This window comes from Bos grunniens, chromosome 8, assembly GCF_055505025.1.
Source record: "Bos grunniens cultivar Pamir isolate PY7600 chromosome 8, Bosgru_T2T1.0, whole genome shotgun sequence".
Lineage (NCBI taxonomy): Eukaryota > Metazoa > Chordata > Mammalia > Artiodactyla > Bovidae > Bos > Bos grunniens.
Genome location: NC_141172.1, coordinates 52,213,495 through 52,231,564, shown reverse-complemented (window position 1 = coordinate 52,231,564; position 18,070 = coordinate 52,213,495). Strand labels below are relative to the sequence as shown.

At 39.5% G+C, this 18,070-nt stretch overlaps 1 protein-coding gene across 6 annotated transcripts in view; it reads left to right on the top strand.

The window, feature by feature from the left end:
• The window catches only part of GNA14 (G protein subunit alpha 14), a 201,162-nt gene that overhangs the window by 54,929 nt on the left and 128,163 nt on the right, over positions 1–18,070 (top strand). The window contains exon 1 of one of the 6 annotated variants that reach the window (XM_086415623.1): positions 10,061–10,171. The exons of the other annotated variants lie outside the window; for them this stretch is intronic. The gene's annotated coding sequence lies outside the window, so the exon portion shown is untranslated. Of the gene's footprint in view, positions 1–10,060; positions 10,172–18,070 lie in introns of those variants that run through there. 6 annotated transcript variants of the gene reach the window in all.

Here is an 18,070-nt window from a genome sequence, read left to right as displayed (position 1 = left end):
AAAAGCAGCAAGGGAGAAGCAACAAGTAACATACAAGGGAAACCCCATACACTTAACAGCTGATCTTTTAGCAGAAACTCTGCAGGCAAGAAGGGAATGCAGGATATATTTAAAGTACCAAAAGGGAAAAATCTACAACCAAGGTTGCTGTACCTGGCAAGGATCTCATTCAAAATTAATGGAGAAATAAAAAGCTTTTCAGAAAAACAAAAGTTAAGAGAATTCAGTATCACCAAACCAGCTTTACAACAAATATTAAAGGGACTTAAATAGTCAAGAAATGGAAGAGAAGAAAAAAGATCTACAAAATCAACCCCAAACAATTAAGAAAATGGCAATAGGAACATATATGTCAATAATTACTCTAAATGTAAATGGATTAAATGCTCCAATGAAAAGACACAGACTGGCAGAATGGATACAAAAATAAGACCATATATATTCTGTCTACAAGAAACCCACTTAAAGACTCATTTAGACTGCATGTGAAAGGATGGAAAAATATATGCCATGCAAATGGGAAGCAAAGGAAAGCTGGAGTAGCAATCCTCATATCAAACAAAATAGACCTTAAAGAAGATTACAGGACTTAAGGAAGGACACTACTTAATGATCAAGGGATCAATCCGAGAGGAAGACATAACAATTGTAAATATCTATTCACCCAAGATGGAGAAGGCAATGGCAACCCACTCCAGTACTCTTGCCTGGAAAATCCCATGGACAGAGGAGCCTGGTAGGCTGCAGTCCATGGGGTTGCTAAGAGTCAGACATGACTGAGTGACTTCACTTTCACTTTTCACTTTCATGCCTTGGAGAAGGAAATGGCAACCCACTCCAGTGTTCTTGCCTGGAGAGTCCCAGGGACGGAGAGCCTGGTGGGCTGCCATCCATGGGGTTGCACAGAGTTGGACACGACTAAAGTGACTTGGCGGCAGCAGCATTCACCCAACATAGGAGCACCTCAATACATAAGACAAATACAGACATAAAAGGAGAAATTGACAGTAACAGAATAATAGTAGGAGACTTGAACACCCCACTCACACCAATGGACAGATCATCAAAACAGAAAATATATTAGGAAACACAAGTCTTAAATGAAACATTAGATGAGATTGATCTCATTGATATCTTCAGGACATTCCATCCAAATGAAGAAGAATACACCTTCTTCTCAAGTGTACATGGAACATTCTCCAGGATAGACCACATCTTGGGTCACAAATACAACCTCAGTAAATTTAAGAAAATTGAAATCATATCAAGCATCTTTTCTGACCACAACGCTATGAGACTGGATATCAATTACAAGAAAAAACTGTAAGAAACACAAACACATGGAGATGAAACAAAACATTTCTAAATAACCGACAGGTTACTGAAGAAATTAAAAGGGAAATAAAAAAATTTCTAGAAACAAATGACAATAAAAACACGATAACTCAACACCTATGGGATACAGCAAAAGCAGTTCTAAGAGGGAAGTTTATAGCAATACAAATTCCTACCTTAAGAAACAAGAAAAACATTGAATAAACAACCTAACTTTACACCTAAAACAACTGGAAAATGAAGAACAAGAAAACCCCGAAATTAGTAGAAGGAAAGAAATCATAAAGATCTGAGCAGAAATAAATGAAAAAGAAATGAAAGAAACAGTAGTAAAGATAAACAAAACTAAAAGCTGGTTCTTTAAGAAGATAAACAAAATTGACAAACCCTTAGCAAGACTCATCAAGAAAAAAAAGAGAGAAGAATCAAATCAACAAAATTAGAAATGAAAAAGGAGAGGTTATAAGAGACAGTGCAGAAATACAAAGGATTACAAGAGAGTATTATGAACAACTATATGGCAATAAAATGGGTAACCTGTAAGAAATGGACAGATTCTTAGAAAAGTTCAGTCTTCCAAGACTGAACCAGGAAAAAATAGAAATTATAAACAACCCAATTACAAGCACTGAAATTGAAGCTGTGATCAAAAATCTCCAAAAAAGAAAAGGCCAGGACCAGATGGCTTCACAGGAGAATTCTATCAAACAGTGAGAGAAGAGCTAATGCCTATCCTAAAAGTCTCAAAAAATTGCAGAGGAAGGGACACTTCCAAACTCATTCTATGAGGCCACCATTACCCTGATAACAAAACCAGACAAACACAACACAAAAAAGAAAACTACAGGCCAGTATCACTGATGAACATAGATGCAAAAATCCTCAACAAAATTTTAGCTAACAGAATTCAGCAACACATCAAAAAGCTCATACACCATGATCAAGTTGGGTTTATTCCAGGAATTCTCCCATATACACAAATCAATCAATATGATACACCATATTAACAAATTGAATGATAAAAGCCATATGATAATCTCAATAAATGCAGGAAAAACCTTTGACAAAATTCAGGACTCATTTATAATGAAAACTCTTCAAAAAATGGGCATAAAAGGAACCTACCTCAACATAGTAAAGGCCATATATGATAAGCCTACAGCAAACATTATTCTCAATGACGAAAAACTGAAAGCATCACCCCTAAGATCAGGAACAAGACAAGGGTGTCCACTTTCCCCACTATTATTCAACATAGTCCTGCAAGTCCTAGCTACAACAATCAGGGAAGAAAAAGAAATAAAAGGTATCCAGATCAGAAAAGAAGTAAAGCTCTCACTGTTTGAAGATGACATGATACTGTACATAGCAAACCCTAAAGATAGTATCAAAAAATTACTAGAGCTAATCAGTGAATTTAGCAAAATTGCAGGATACAAAATCAATACACAGAAGTCACTTGCATTTTTATATACTAATGATGAAAAATTAGAAAGAAATTAAGGAATCAATTCCATTCACCATTGCAACACAAAGAATTAAATATCTAGGAATAAACTTACCTAAGGAGACAAAAGAACTGTACACAGAAATTTGTAAGACACAATGAAAGAAATCAAAGATGACATCAACAAATGGAGAGATAATCCATGTTCCTGGGTAGGAAGAATCAATATTGTGAAAATGACTATACTACCAAATGCAATCTACAGATTCAATGCGATCCTTGTCAAATTACCAATGGCATTTTTTTCACAGAACTAGAACAAAAAATTTCACAGTTCATATGGAAACACAAAAGACCCCAAATAGCCAAACCAGTCTTGAGAAAGAAGAATGGAGCTGGAGGAATCAACTTCCTGACTTCAGATTACACTACAAAGCTGCATTCATCAAGACAGTATGGCACTGGCACAAAAACAGAAACGTAGACCAATGGAACAAGATGGAAAGCCCAGAGATAAACCCGTGCACCTGTGGGTACCTTATTTTTGACAAACGAGGAAAGAATATAAAAGGGGGCAAAGACAGACTCTTCAATCAATGGTGCTGGGAAAACTGAACAGCTACATGTAAAAAAATGAAATTAGAACACTTCCTAACAACATACACAAAGATAAACTCAAAATGGATTAAAGACCTAAATGTAAGACCAGAAATTATAAAACTTTTAGAGCAAAACATAGAACACTCAATGACATAAATCAAAGAAAGATCCTCTATGATCCACCCACTAGAGTAATGGAAATAAAAACAAAAGTAAACAAGTGGGACCTGATTAAACTTAAAAGCTTTTGCACAGCAAAGGAAACTATAAGCAAGGTGAAAAGACAACCCTCAGAATGGGAGAAAATAATAGCAAATGAAACAACTGACAAAGGATTAATTTCCAAAATATACAAGCAGCTCATACAACTCAATTCCAGAAAAACAACCCAATCAAAAAGTGGGAAAAAGCCCTAAACAGACATTTCTCCAAAGAAGACATACAGATGGCTAATGAACACATGAAAAGATACTCAACGTCACTCATTATTAGAGAAATGCAAATCAAAATCACAATGAGATATCACCTCACACCGTTCAGAATGGTCGTCAAAAAGTCCAGAAACAATAATTTCTGGAGAGGGTGTGAAGAAAAAGGAACGCTCTTGCACTGTTGGTGGGAATGTAAATGGATGCACCATTTACATTGGAAGATGTATGGAGATTCCTTAAAAAACTAGGAATAAAACTACCATATGACCGAACAATCCCACTCCTAGGCATATACCCTGAGGAAACCAAAATTGAAAAAGACACATGTATCCCATTATTCCTTGTAGCAATATTTACAATATCTAGAACATGGAAGCAACCTAGATACCCATTGACATATGAACGGATAAAGAATTTGTGGTACATATACACAGTGGAATATTACTCAGCCATAAAAAGGAACACATTTGAGTCAGTTCTGATGAGGTGGATGAACCTATAACCTATATACAGAGTGAAGTGAGTCAGAAAGAAAAAGATAAGTGCCATATTCTAACATACATGTATGGAATCCAGAAAATGGTATTGAAGAATTTATTTACAGGGCAACAATGGAGAAAGAGACATAGAGAATAGACTTATGGACGTGGGGAGAGGGGAGAAGAGGGTGAGATGTATGAAAGAGTAACATGGAAACTTACATTACCATATGTAAAATAGATAGCTGACAGGAATTTGCTATATGTCTCAGGAAACTCAAAGAGGGCCTTTGTGTCAATCTAGATGGGTGGGATAGGGCAGTAGATGGGAGGGAGGTTCAAATGGGAGGGGATATATGTGTCCCTATGGCTGATTCATGTTGAGGTTTGACAGAAAACAACAAGATTCTATACAGCAATTATCCTTCAATAAAAAAAATAATAAAAAGAAAGATACATGCACCCCAGTGTTCATTGTAGCACTATTTACAATAGCCAAGACGTGGAAACAACCTAAATGTCCATCGACAGATGCAGGGATAAAGATGTGGTGTATATATATATATACATTGGGATATTACTCAGCCATAAAAAAGAATGAAGTAATGCCATTTGCAGCAACATGGATGGACCTATAAATTGATATTAAGTCGTAAAGACAAATCCCATATGTTACCACTTATATGTGGAATCTAAAAAATGATACAAATGAACTTATTTGCGAAAACAGACTCACAGTTATAGAAAGGGGAAAGGTAGGGGCAGGAAAGGATAAATTAGCAGTCTGAGGGTACCATATACCCATGCCTGTGTATAATATAGATAAACAACGGGAACCTACTGTACAGTGCAGGGGCCTATACTCAGTATTTGGTAAGAACCTATATGGGGAAAGAATCTGAAAAGAATGGATATATGTATGATGAATCACTGTGCTGTACACTTGAAATTCATACAACATTGTAAATCAACTATTTTCCAATTAACATTTTTTTAAACTGAAAAAGTGGGTCAGTTGGAGCCACATAGAACGAATATGAAAAGATTTTTAAAAATCTTCACCTCCTCAGCCAAAATGAAGATAAAACAAAAATAATTAAAATCCCAAACAGAAGTTTACTGGAATTCATGAACTTACAGAGAAAGCCTTTGTTTTGGAATTTGGAGTCAGAGGAGTCCAAATCCCTCAAATGGGCTGTTGTTTTTGTTGTTGCCAAAGCTTCCACATTTCTCAGCTGCCTGTGATTTATCTGCCTTCTTCACTGAAGGGCTAATGACCTCAGGATTACATTTAATGCTTTCTTGTCTCTCTTGATTGTTTTCTTTCTTCCCATACCTCCAAACTTGAACTCTTTATGGCCTTGCCTCCTTTTCCTGAGCAGATTTAAAAAAAAAAAAGGCTTTGCTGTCTCTTACACTGTTTGGGAATTAGGCTTGTTGGATATGTGGTAAAGCTCGTGCTTTACCAGGACACCTAGGCCTAATGGGGAAGCCTGTGCATCGTCTATATGCAGTGTGACCAGAACACATTTCAGATGCCAGCACTGCAGAAAGCAGCGGGGAGACTTTGACATAATTGAGTGGAGATGTGAAAACCCAGCCCTACCAGCCAGACCAGGTTTCTATCCATACAATCTTTGGTTTTGAGCACCTTCTGGAAATTCTTAATATACTGGGAATGCAGTCATAATCAAGACCAGGCCTCTGGCCTTATGGAGGTCAACTTCTTATGGCAAATAAGATATGCAGACAGATACTTAAGCCACCACATATACCTTATTTTGTGGTTCTTATTTAGTCGCTAAGTCACGTCCCAGCTCTTGTGACCTCATGGACTACAGCCTGCCAAGCTTCTCTGTCCATGGGATTTCCCAGGCAAAAATACTGGAGTGGGTTGCCATTTTCTTCTCCAGGGGATCTTCCTGACCCAGGGATTGAACCCAGGTCTCCTGGGTTGGCAGGTGGATTCTTTACCACTGAGCCACCAGGGAAGCCCATAGATACCTTATACAACCACTGAAATACATAGAAGGTGTCACAAGATAAGAGGGAAGTGAAGGATTAGATTTTATGGCAGCTGAATTGATGAGGCAAAGAGGATTGTGTTTGAGAAGTTGAATATTTGTCAGGTGGACAAGGGAAAAGAAAAAGACATTTGGATAGATACAATAGCATACACAGAGTGGATGTGCAAATTGGCATCGAGTGTTGGCCGACTACAAGGCCAGGGGGCTGGACAGGATTGCAGGAGAATCAGGTGGACAGCAACTGAGGACCCTGGATTTTATCCTGATGGACAGTGTTTCCTAAACCAGAGTCTATATGCCTGGAATGCAAAGTGGTGGAGGAGAGAGAAATCCATGAGCTGAGGGGGAAAGATTGGTACAGTTGTAGAATGCAGTGATGAAGGCGAGAATATTAGTGGGCGAGTGACTGACCACAGTGCAACACAGAGGGCCTGCTGCGATTGTAAACTGTAATTTGAATAGTAGCACACATCTCAGATATACTGTAGCTGCTTTGGGGCTTTCGTGTGCAAAGTAGGATTAATTCACGGTTGGGGGACTTCCCTGGCAGTCCAGTGGTCAGGACTCGAGTGCTTCCACTGCAGGGACACGGTTTTGATCACTATGAATGACGGTCTCACATGCTGCGTGACCCTCCGACCCCCCAAAAAACAACAGGTTGGAGGAACACTGAAAGGTGAAAGTAAAATGCCTGTGAAAAGGAGTTAAAATGGTAGGACACGTGATCCAGACTGTGTAGGAAAGAAAATGAAGCCAGGAGGGAAAATAATTTGAGGAACACTGAGGGTTTCAAGGAAGTCATGGTATAGATGAGCTGCAAGGAGCCAAGTTGATTGGAAACTGTGGTCAGAAAGTAGGGTGAAGAATTTCCAGTTTCACAAGTGTAAGGTTCCAGTTGGGGTCCCAGATTTTTCCTGCACCTCTAAGCTTGGCCTGTCCCCCTCTGCTGAATTTATTTAAGATGGCAGAAGAGACCCATCGACAGATGAAATTGGATGCTGGGAGAATATAACAAGTGTCCACAGGAATGTGGAGTCAAGGTTTCTTTCAGGGGTTCAGGAACCCTGGGGCCTTAGGATTGGGTCAAACTTTGGGAAGAGAGCCTCCTGTTACTTGAGATTCGACTTCAGTGACCTCCCTTATTCATCGGGCATTTGTGTCCTAAAAGGGAGAATCTCACTGGGTTGATTTTTGTCACCCAAACCAAAGTCTTTTGCACCAGTTCTCTGAAGGTAGACCTCGTTTATGCTTGCCAATGTGTCATTGACTATGACTAGGATCTAGGTGCAGGGCAATTCTTTGTGGCAGAAAACCCTTTACAGCAGTTAGTATGCACGGGCCCATTGTGTCATGTCGTTCACAACCACCTCATGAAGTAGGTACTATTATTAACTTTATTGTTTTTTCTCTTTGAGATACTGATTTTATTTCCTTTGAAAATATATCCAGAAATGGAGTCGCCGTATCATATGGTAGTTCTGAACCCACTCCAGTACTCTTGCCAGAAGAATCCCATGGACAGAGGAGCCTAGTGGGCTATAGTCCATAGGGTCACAAAGAGTCAAACACGACTGAAGCGACTTAGCACGTGCACATGCATAGTAGGTCTATTTTCAGTTTTTTGAGGAACTTCTAATCTATTTTCCATAAAAGTTATACCAGTTTACATTCCACCAACAGTGCGCAAGGGCTCTCTAGTACCTTCATTTCACACAGGAGGAAACTGAGGTACAGAGAGGTTAAATAACTTGCCTGTGTGCACATAGCCTGGAAATGGCAGTGCCAGCTTATCTGGCCATGGAGTCCGTGTGCTCGTCTTCTCTATGTGGCTGTGTCTGCAAAGAAATGATTCTAAGCTTGTTTCTTCAAAGGTGACAGCAGGGTTCGTGGTTTCCTCCTACAGCCTGTCACAGCCTACCACATAACCATGGTTTCTTGTGATCCCTGTAATATGGGTCCTTCTCCTCCCCCTTCACTCCAGCCAAGCCTATGAAAACTGCAGGTGGATCTCCAGTACTTGTCTGGGGGTGATGCAATTTATCATTCAAACTGAGACAGTCTGAGAGTGAATGTGGACGCTGTTAATAGATTTGCTATCCCCACAGGCACACATGAGGACTGTCTGAGGCAAGCACCTCATATGGTCACTCTAGTGATACATTATAAATTACATGAGAATTGGAAGGAGCTGTAAGTGGACCCATGATATTTCTGATCTGCCAGAGGGAGACAGAAACTTCCCAAACCCAAATTCTAAAAGATCTGGTTCATAATAGGTACTTAATAGATGGGGTTTCATTATATCCCAAAGAGATGTGTGGAGGACAGAAGTATTGGGTTGGCCAAAAAGGTTGGTGCTTTTTGGCAACCCAGTACATAGCCAGATATAAGGAAGGGGCAGAGCTAGGAAGTGCCAAGGAGCTACTCCTAGCAGTAACTTCTGTCCAAGCATTTTGCAGTTGAATAAACTAATGCTTGCTGTTAAACTGAAGAAATTACTCAGCAGACCCAAAGGAAACTTATTAAACCTTGTTTTTGCCTCTGTCTCTGAGACTGTCATTAAAATATCTGTACCTGGGGAAGAACTTGGGGTCCACTCAGCATGTCCTACTGTAGAAAGGCTAAAGGAGGATTAATAGGTCTTTGAAAAGCCCAAGACTAGGGACTGCAGGCATCATCAAGATTGCCTTTGAATTTGCGGAGCAAACTGCTTCACAAAACCGGGGAAACTTGATTATTGGGAAATTGAAAGAACATGGCCCAAGGGGTTCCCAGGTGGCGCAGTGGTAAAGAACCCATCTGCCAATGCAGGAGACACAAGAGACACAGGTTTGGTCTCTGGATTGAGAGGATCCCCTGGAGGAGGAAATAGCAACTCACTCCAGTATTCTTGGCTGGAAAATTCCATGGACAGAGGAGTCTGTCAGGCTATAGTCCTTGGGGTCGCATAGAATCAGACACCTTTGAGCATGCATACATACACGCCCCAAGGTCACTGAGCAGACAGAAAACAAGCAGCTTGTCTCTGACTCTAAGCCTTTCTTCTTCTCTGTTGTTGGAGGAGGGCAGGGCTTGGGCCACCCCTTTTCCTAGAGAGTCTAGTCCCAGTGGTACTGGGGTTTGGGGGAACAGTTGCAGTATGTGAGAAGGGCAAGTTGTTCTTGTAGGCACAAGGTATTCTCACCTGAAGACAGCAGCTTCACCAGCTCTGCTCCTTTGCACTTGGCTGTACCCAGCCTTAGAGGAAAGACCCCTCGTTTTTGCAGGGTGTCAGAGGGCCAGCCACATAGTTTGGTATTCCAACTTTACAGGAACAGCAGAGGATGAGACTAATGACAAGATTTTAGTGATCCTGATTAGAGACAGCCTGTCCCATCTCCCGGCCTCCCAGGGCTGGATGCCCCAAGAACAGGACAGAAGAGTGACCCGGCAGTTATCTTAGGCATCATGACCAGTGTCATCTTATAGTCTGAGATAAGGGCCACAGTGTTCTCTAGGCCCAAGAGGCTTTTCTTGAGATGAGAATTAATTTGGAAAGATGTATTATTATGAAAGCAATGAATTTCAAGTTCTACTAGCGTATTTTAGGTGAGTCCATAGTCTCTGCCCCTCTCGACCAACTGGTTCATTCCCTTTTCTGGTAATGAATCCTCTTTGTGTTTAAAACCTATTTCTTTTTTTAAAAAATCTTTTTACTTTGTATTGGGGTGTAGCCAATTAACAGTGTTGAAATCGTTTCAGGTGAAGAGTGAAGAGACTGAGCCATTCATATACATGTAGCCATTCTCCTCCAACTCCGCTCCCATCCAAGCTGCCACATAACATTGAGCAGAGTTCCATGTGTTATATACGGTAGGACACTTACTTCTTTATAAGGTCAAAATATGTGCAGAAATAAGGCACTGAAGTATTTCAACTAAACTACGATATGGGAAACATTAAATGAGGGCAAGGTTTTAAGTGAGATAAGTGTTGGAAAAACAGTCATTACTGTTCAGACTGAGAATCCAGATGTAATTGCATAAACATATTTTTTTCACTCTCGTTCAACTTAAGAAATTTTGTCTTTTAAGGTAGCTAATCTATAAGATTGTAGCAACTTGTGACCAAACTTGTTCTTTTCATGTTATAGATTAATATTTTTTCACCGTTATACTTATTCCAACAGCTGAGTCATATTGGAAGCACAATGTAGAACAAGTTCTAAACAAGTTTTTCAAATGATATAAAACTGTCATTGGCCCTAGACATAATACAGTTTACTGGAATTATGTGAGAGACCAGAGTCACTGAGTCACTGATGCAGAACAGTCCCAAAGGTCTGCATATAAAAGTGAGGCAAGACTTCATCTAGTTGCCGTCCTCATTCATAGTTTCACTGCATCACCCTTACTCTGTTTGTGAGTTCTGATGATGAGTGACTTCACATTAAAGTGATGGGAATGCTTAAAATGGTGAGAGAGAAGTATTTATGATTTCTTTGTTTACTTCCATAAAAAGTATGACTCCTTGGAGAAAAGAGTTTTGAGATCATTTTATGGGAAACACAAATTTACTACAGAGCTGTGTAAGCAGCTGAGCCAGACACTGGCGTAATGGGATCTATTGGAACATGAGGAAGTTATGAGTTTACCATTAAAATCAGCCCCCTGGAGCTCTGATTTCTGGTGTGACCAGAAATTTCAAAGAACCTCCTTCAAAATCTTTTTCTGTCTTCCTGCTTCTGAATTCTACAGAGCCCTCTTTGAAAGTGGTCAGTAAATAGGTTCCCAGAGTGTTTAATCTATAGATAGGAAATATCAGTAGTTTAAAGAGACTATGCTCAAATGACTAATTGTGTTGATGGTAACTAACTCTCTCCTGAGAGCCCTTTTGGCAAAGAGAAGTCTTATCTGACTTATGACAGCCTTGGAGTGGGGAGGGGCACTATTGGAATACAGTTGGACTTGACTCTTTTTAAAAATACCTTGATTTGAATCCACTAAAGCCTTGTGGCTACAAGACCCATTCATTAAATGTCTGAATAGATGAAGGATAAGCTGTGTTCAAGGTCTGAGAACTGTACTCTGTTTTATTGCTATGCTAACCAGATGGGCAAAGCTCTGAATGTTCATTTAGGGAGAATGGGATGTATCTGAAATTCTTTCTTTGAAGTATAGAGTGTTTAAGATGAAGAGTATTTGCTCCATACTTTTTTCCCCAAAAGAGGTAAATTCAGGTGTTCAAGTTATGAGTTCTTGAGTGATTTAAACTTAAGGGATATTTTCCCCTCATTAACTCTTCAAATAGCCCATGGATCATATGAGCAAGTGCCTTGGTGTCTAGCTTAAAGCTCTTAGTTTCCAATTGTTTAGAGAGCTGGGAATGTAATTGCTCCAAAGGAAACTCCTGTGTGATATATTAGGTTTCATGCATGCACATACTACTCCCTTATTGGAAACGTTAGCATTTAGCAAAGAAGAGGAATATGTTTCCGAGTTGTTTGCTGATAAAGTGGCATTCAGATGTTTGGCATTTTCAGATTAGCATATCAGGCTCGTATTTTCATAATGTCATTCACTCTGGAAAACGTTTTCTCTGTTTGAGAGAATGGTCATAAATTAGGGAAGGTTTAAAGTTTTCATCCAATCCTTTTGTTACTGAGTTGTTATTGGATAGAATCATGGAACATATGGTATCTCCATAGAAGTTTGAAGGGATAATCATAGGTTTTTAGTTTTTAGATCATGGAGATTATAAGAAATTGCTGACTGGGCAATTCAGTTGTGGTCATTATATAAGGAATGTGGACAAAATGGTGGGAAACATTATGTCTAATTATTGAAGTTATAACACCACGTTAACTCCTTTTTAAAATAAAGCTCACAAATGCATCAACTAGAAATCTTCAGTGGTAGTATCATTAAATACTGTTAATAGTATAAGGTAAATGTTATCCCATTAAAATAGACTGTTTTTCAAATTATTTCACTTTGATCTTCTAAAGCAGAAAAATAAAAACGATAAATATTTATGCTTTTGAATTTTAGATGGAAAGTAAAGTACTTTATATTTTTAAAAATTCTGGTAATTTGAACATTAAAAAATATTCAGGACACTATTATAGCTAACAAATAATAATATGTCGGTTTTCCAAGAGCACCAGTCATAATTATTTTCATCTTCACTCTATCTGATCGTTGAGAAAATAGCAAAGCATCCTCTTTCTTTTAAGATCTCTCTCCTTTAACAAGTCATAATATAGAACTGAAAATACACAGCAGTAGTTCTGTGTTTAGAAGAACTTTTATGTTTCTCAATTTAAAAATACGCAAGGAGGTTCAAGAGGGAGGGGACATATGTATACCTATGGCTGATTCATGTGGATGTATGGCAGAAACCAACACAATATTGTAAAGAAATTATCCTCCAATTAAAAATAAAAAATTAAAAAAGAAAAATGTGCAATAATAGATTTTGTTTCATCATGTTTAAAATAAATGCTTGTCATTACCAATTAAAAATTCCTTGCAGTGGCATTTCAGCACCACGGATAGCACCACCTGGTGCTGTCCCCCGCCCCCAGTTTTAGTCAGTCCACCTCTGACAAGGGTCTTTAGGTATGACTGTATTGCCATAAAGGCTTCCCTGGTGGCTCAGTGGTAGAGAATCTGCCTGCTAAAGCAGGAGACGCAAGAGACATGGGTTTGATCCCTGGTTCAGGAAGATCCCCAGGAGAAGGAAGTGGCAACCCACTCTAGTATTCTTGCCCAGAGAATTCCATGGACAGAGGAGGCTGGCAGGCTATGGTCTCTGGGATTGCAAAGCATCAGACACAACTAAGTGACTAAACAACAAGAGTGTTGCCAAAAATAGTACTTATACTATTAGTGTTACATTAAAATTACCTGAAGAATATCCCAGTTTCCAGCCCCTACCACTCTGACCAATTAAACCAGATTATCTATGGCGGGTTCTGAGCTTTCTAGCATTAAAACCAATAGCAAGTGATAATTTCTATGAGATGGGGTGGCTTTCTTCTAAAACAGAGATTTTTAAACTTAATGGTCTCTTAGAATTGCGCAGGTAACTAAAAAATTATAACCTGGGTTTGTCTCTAAACATTGTAATTCAAGTAGCCTGAGTTGGGGCACAGACATCATTAGTTAAAAAAAAAAATCATCTAGGTGATCCTAAGTAGAAAGGGTTGATAAACAGTAGTCTTCTTTTTTAAAATTTATTTATTTTTAATTGAAGGATAGTTGCTTTACAGTATTGTATTTGTTTCTACCAAATAACAGCACTCTTAAGTAAGACCTGGATTCAGTTTTTTTTTTTTCATGTGGAAAGTTTAGGCAAATTTGATATTTCAGTAGGAGCCCTACATTCTAGAAGGAAGCAATGTCTAGTTTTCATGATATTGAACTTGAAGTTGAGAAACTTGGATTTTAGCCAGATTTGAAATCAAATGGGACTCCAGCAGCTACTTTCTGTACCTTGCCTGGACCAAAACTCCAAGCCTAAATGTTGAGTAACAGCATGAAGTGTGAAATCCTTATGTTCCCATCTATTCAAATTAAAAGAAAAAAACCCAGTATATACAATATATGGATTCCAGATTGTGTAAATGTTGTTTCTTCCGTTACTCTTAGCAGTACTGCTCCTGTGTACTTTAGCTGTCTGTGTGCATGCGTGCATGCTCAGTTGTGTCTGGTTCTTGGTGACTCTATAGACTGTAACCTGCCAGGCTTCTTTGTCCATGGGATTATCCAGGCAAGAATACTGGAGCGGGTTGTCATTTCCACCTCTAGGGGATCTTCCTAACCAGGGATCGAACCCATGTCTCCTGCATTGCAGATGGGTTCTTTACTGCTTGAGCAGGGCCTCTTCATTTCACTTGAAATTACCAAACAGGTTCTTTAGTTCAGAAATATAGCATGTATCTTGCTTTGTCTTTATCCTTACACTGTAAATACCCATAAAGTCAAGCATATTCTTTTGTTGCTGAGACTAGTTTTTACACCAAACCCTTGTTTATATTCAGTGCCACCTTGTCCCCTGTGTTCCCTGCAGGTCCACTCTTTCACTAGGCAGATTGTGTTGCATTCCCTTCCTCCCTGAGCTGAAACTAGCAGTATGTCAACACCCAAATGTTTCCCCCACCTCTGATCTAGTGACCATAGAGAAGCAGGTACAGGTTTAAATAAACAAATGGTAACGCCTGGAGGAGACAAGGAGTCCAGTTGTTTTTGGCCACTGACTGTCTTTGAACTTTGATGGTTCTCCACCTGACATCAAGGATATGAGTCTCTTAGAGGTTTTGGTGAAAGATCTTTCTCATTCTACTGCTTATCCCTTTACCGTCCCTCCTCCCCACTTCACTCCCTCACAGAGCCTGCAGGTGCCCTGGGAAGTGGAGCCAGCTTATTTACATTCAACCCCTTGAAAGCAAGTCGATTACATCCCAGTGGAAGCTGAAACCTAGATCTTCACTATCAATGTTCCCCTTTCTACATCTCCAACATTCTTTATACAGAAAGGTTTAACCTAGATTATTCTCTTGAAGTTTTCAAGGTTTGAGGAAAGTAATTTTCAAGCAGGGTATTAAAGTAACCTATAAACTAATTTTAGCTGAAATAACTCACTAAGTATTCATTTAACACTAACAGTGTGTTAATAACGGGCTTATTATTCATGGCTTCTACCTGCAGTTCCTAATCACTTACAGACCTGTGCTTGTCTCCCTGCAATATTATCTCCACAAAACTACCAATGGAACATTTAGTAAATTATTACTATAGCTCATTAAATTATGACCCAAAACATTCAGAAGCATTCTGTGTTCACCCTTCTATTTGGATCTGGCTTGACCTCATTTTTAAAATGTGCAGAGTCCCCAGGAGACACACAGGCAGCAGGTTTTTACAAGATTTGCGAGGCATAGAATGCCTTTTAGGCTAATTGACTGCTTTAAAATATTTAATGTCTTTGATAGACTTCATTACCTTGGCTAATTCAAACCAATTTGATTTTTTTATTTGTAGCTAGTTAATTTCAGTTTTTAATTACAGAGTGTGACTCTAACGTAAATATTTTTAAAAACCTTGGGTCCCAGGTCAGAGGTCAGTTTATTGCATTTTGAAGCAAAGCTGCCTCTTGTAAGGTATCTTTTGGAATGTACTTGAAATGACTATCTCATTACATAGTCTGTAGAATTAAGAATATATGTTTGTTCTCATTTTATGAAAGAAAGAGAGGAGGAGGAAAGAGAGAAATGTCTGAAAGTTAAGACTGATCCAAGATAGGAGGAAGATGAAAGATTTGTCTGAATTTTTTTTTTTTAATATATTTCCCAGTCTAAGTACTTTTATGGACACATTTTATAATCCCTTCTCTCTCCAAGTTAAGTCTCTTTCTTCTGCCTTTTTTTTTTTTTTTTTTTGGTGTGTGTGTGTGAAACATTTGTTGTCACTATCACTGTCCTTTTTTCAATCACTTTTTTGGCCAAAAAATCACTCACTGCCATTGAAAACCAACTGTAGTTTTCCAAATGGCCTGATTTTGCTGCTTAAGCTGGGGAGTTTTCATAAACTTTCCAGTTCGTGCTGCTTAGGGCTTTCACCAAGTCCTCTGATCTCAGCCGCCTCTTTGAATTGCTCCTCAGAGTTCTGCTAGAATACCAACATTCCCACAGTGTAAATACACTCCAAGTGAAGACAGATTTGCCTATAATATGACACCCTAGCAACAAAGTCAGGGGTTTCTGACTTTCTTCAGTCCATCTGTGACCACCTTCTAGCTCCTGAAAAAAAAGGACCAATGACTATTTTCTTGGTTTGTCTATAAACAGAGGCCTCAAACTCATTGAATTCAAATTCTCTGGACAAAGCTTTAGTTTCAGGTTGAGTAAACTGCATTCTACTCTTTTTATATTCTCATCCTCCAGAAACTAGCATGTTGTAGGAATACCAGAATGACTGAATGAATGATGGAATTGAAAAGTGAAAGGGTTGAAGGAAATCAGTTGCTATATTTTAATATTTCTATGTCTTTTCCCACTTGTGAGTTGACATAATGCTTACCATTTACCCAAATGACTACACTGTTGGGGTTACATAAAAATGGCAAAATAAGTATTTCTTCTCATTTGACTATTAACTGCTTGTAACATGTAAGCAGCACAAAGTACAGCACATGGCCTTTGCCCTGTGCTGTATTTTGGGGCCTTTGTGTGCCTAGTCTCCCAGTCTTTCCCTCTAGTTTTGTTTTGCTTTTCTGTATATCCAGTCTGAATTCTTAGCAAGACTTCACTTCTTCAACATTCTGTGGGTACTTTTTCACACCTAGTTCGGGAAACCCTGGGTCACCTCAGTGTTTGGGCCACTCCTGAGATGGTGTTTATGGGAGAGTCCAGTGGCAGCCAGGCCCTCCCTGCCACTCACCACTATTTCTGGTCTCAATCCAACAGCATGAGACCTTCTTGCATGCCCTTAGCCACTGTGCCCACCACTCCAGAATAACTCCATGGCCTAAATGACATCACTTGGAGCCTCAGTGGACATGAGCGCTTTTTACCTTTTCCAGGACTCCATCTGCGTTCTTCCTCCTCCTCTCACCCTGCTCCTTCAGTGATGCTTCTTGTTGCCTTGATCTTCAGACTCACTCCCCTGTCTGACTGATTTCCTCTAAATGGTTCTTGTTGCTGAAAAGAAATTCCTTTGATCTGTTTATGTCTTCAAGCGACCAACAGCCTGTTCTCCAGTTCACTTCTAAGCATTCAGAGAACTTCATGTTTGCTAAACACTGCTTTTTTCTGCTCAGCCACCGTGCTCATCCTGCTCTCTTTGAGGCCTGTATGACAAAGACAAAGTACATGCGTGCTCAGTCGTGTCTGACTCTCTACGACCCCATGGACTGTAGCCCGCCAGGCTCTTCTGTCCATGGAATTTTCCAGGCAAGAATACTGGAGTGGGTTGCCATTTCCTACTCCAGGGGATCTTCCCAACCCAGGGACTGAACCAGGTCTCCTGCATTGCAGGCCGATTCTTTACCACTGCTCCACCTGGGCCAAGTCCCCATCTCCTCTTGGTCTGTTTTCACTCCTGCTCAGCATTTGTCCTCACTGGCTCCTGTCCTTCTTGACATTCTTGACTTAAGCTATCTCCCAATTTTCTTGTACTCTTTCTTTACAAGATCCTACATTGGCTCCTTATCTTTTTAAAAAATTTATTTATTTATTTGGCTGCACTGGGTCTTAGTCGTGGCATGCAAATTCTTAGTTACAGCATGTGGGATCTAGTTCCCTGCCTAGGAATTGAACCCGGACCCCCTGCCTTGGGGCCACATGTTACATGATCCTACTCTGAAGTGTTCAGGGTAGGCAAATCTCTAAAAATAGAAAGTGGGTTAGTGGTTGCCTGAGCTGGCATGATGTGGGCCTAGGGAATCTCTGCTGATGGGTCCAAGATTTCCTTTTGGGATAGTGGAATGTTCTAAGATGATATTATGTGCAATCAAGTAGTGATTGCACAACTTGACACATACACAAAACCACTGAATTGTACACAATGATGGATCAACCTTATAGTATGTAGAATACGTCTCAAAGTGACTAAAAATTGAGGGGGACATTATTTTAGAATTAAGAGCATGCATATTTACTTGTCTACATTAAAGGCATAACTTCTGTCGCGTTATCTATCCCTCACCATTCTCTAGGCTCCCTGGGAGCAGGGACCATGTCCATCTTATAGCCATTTCACAGGACCTGAC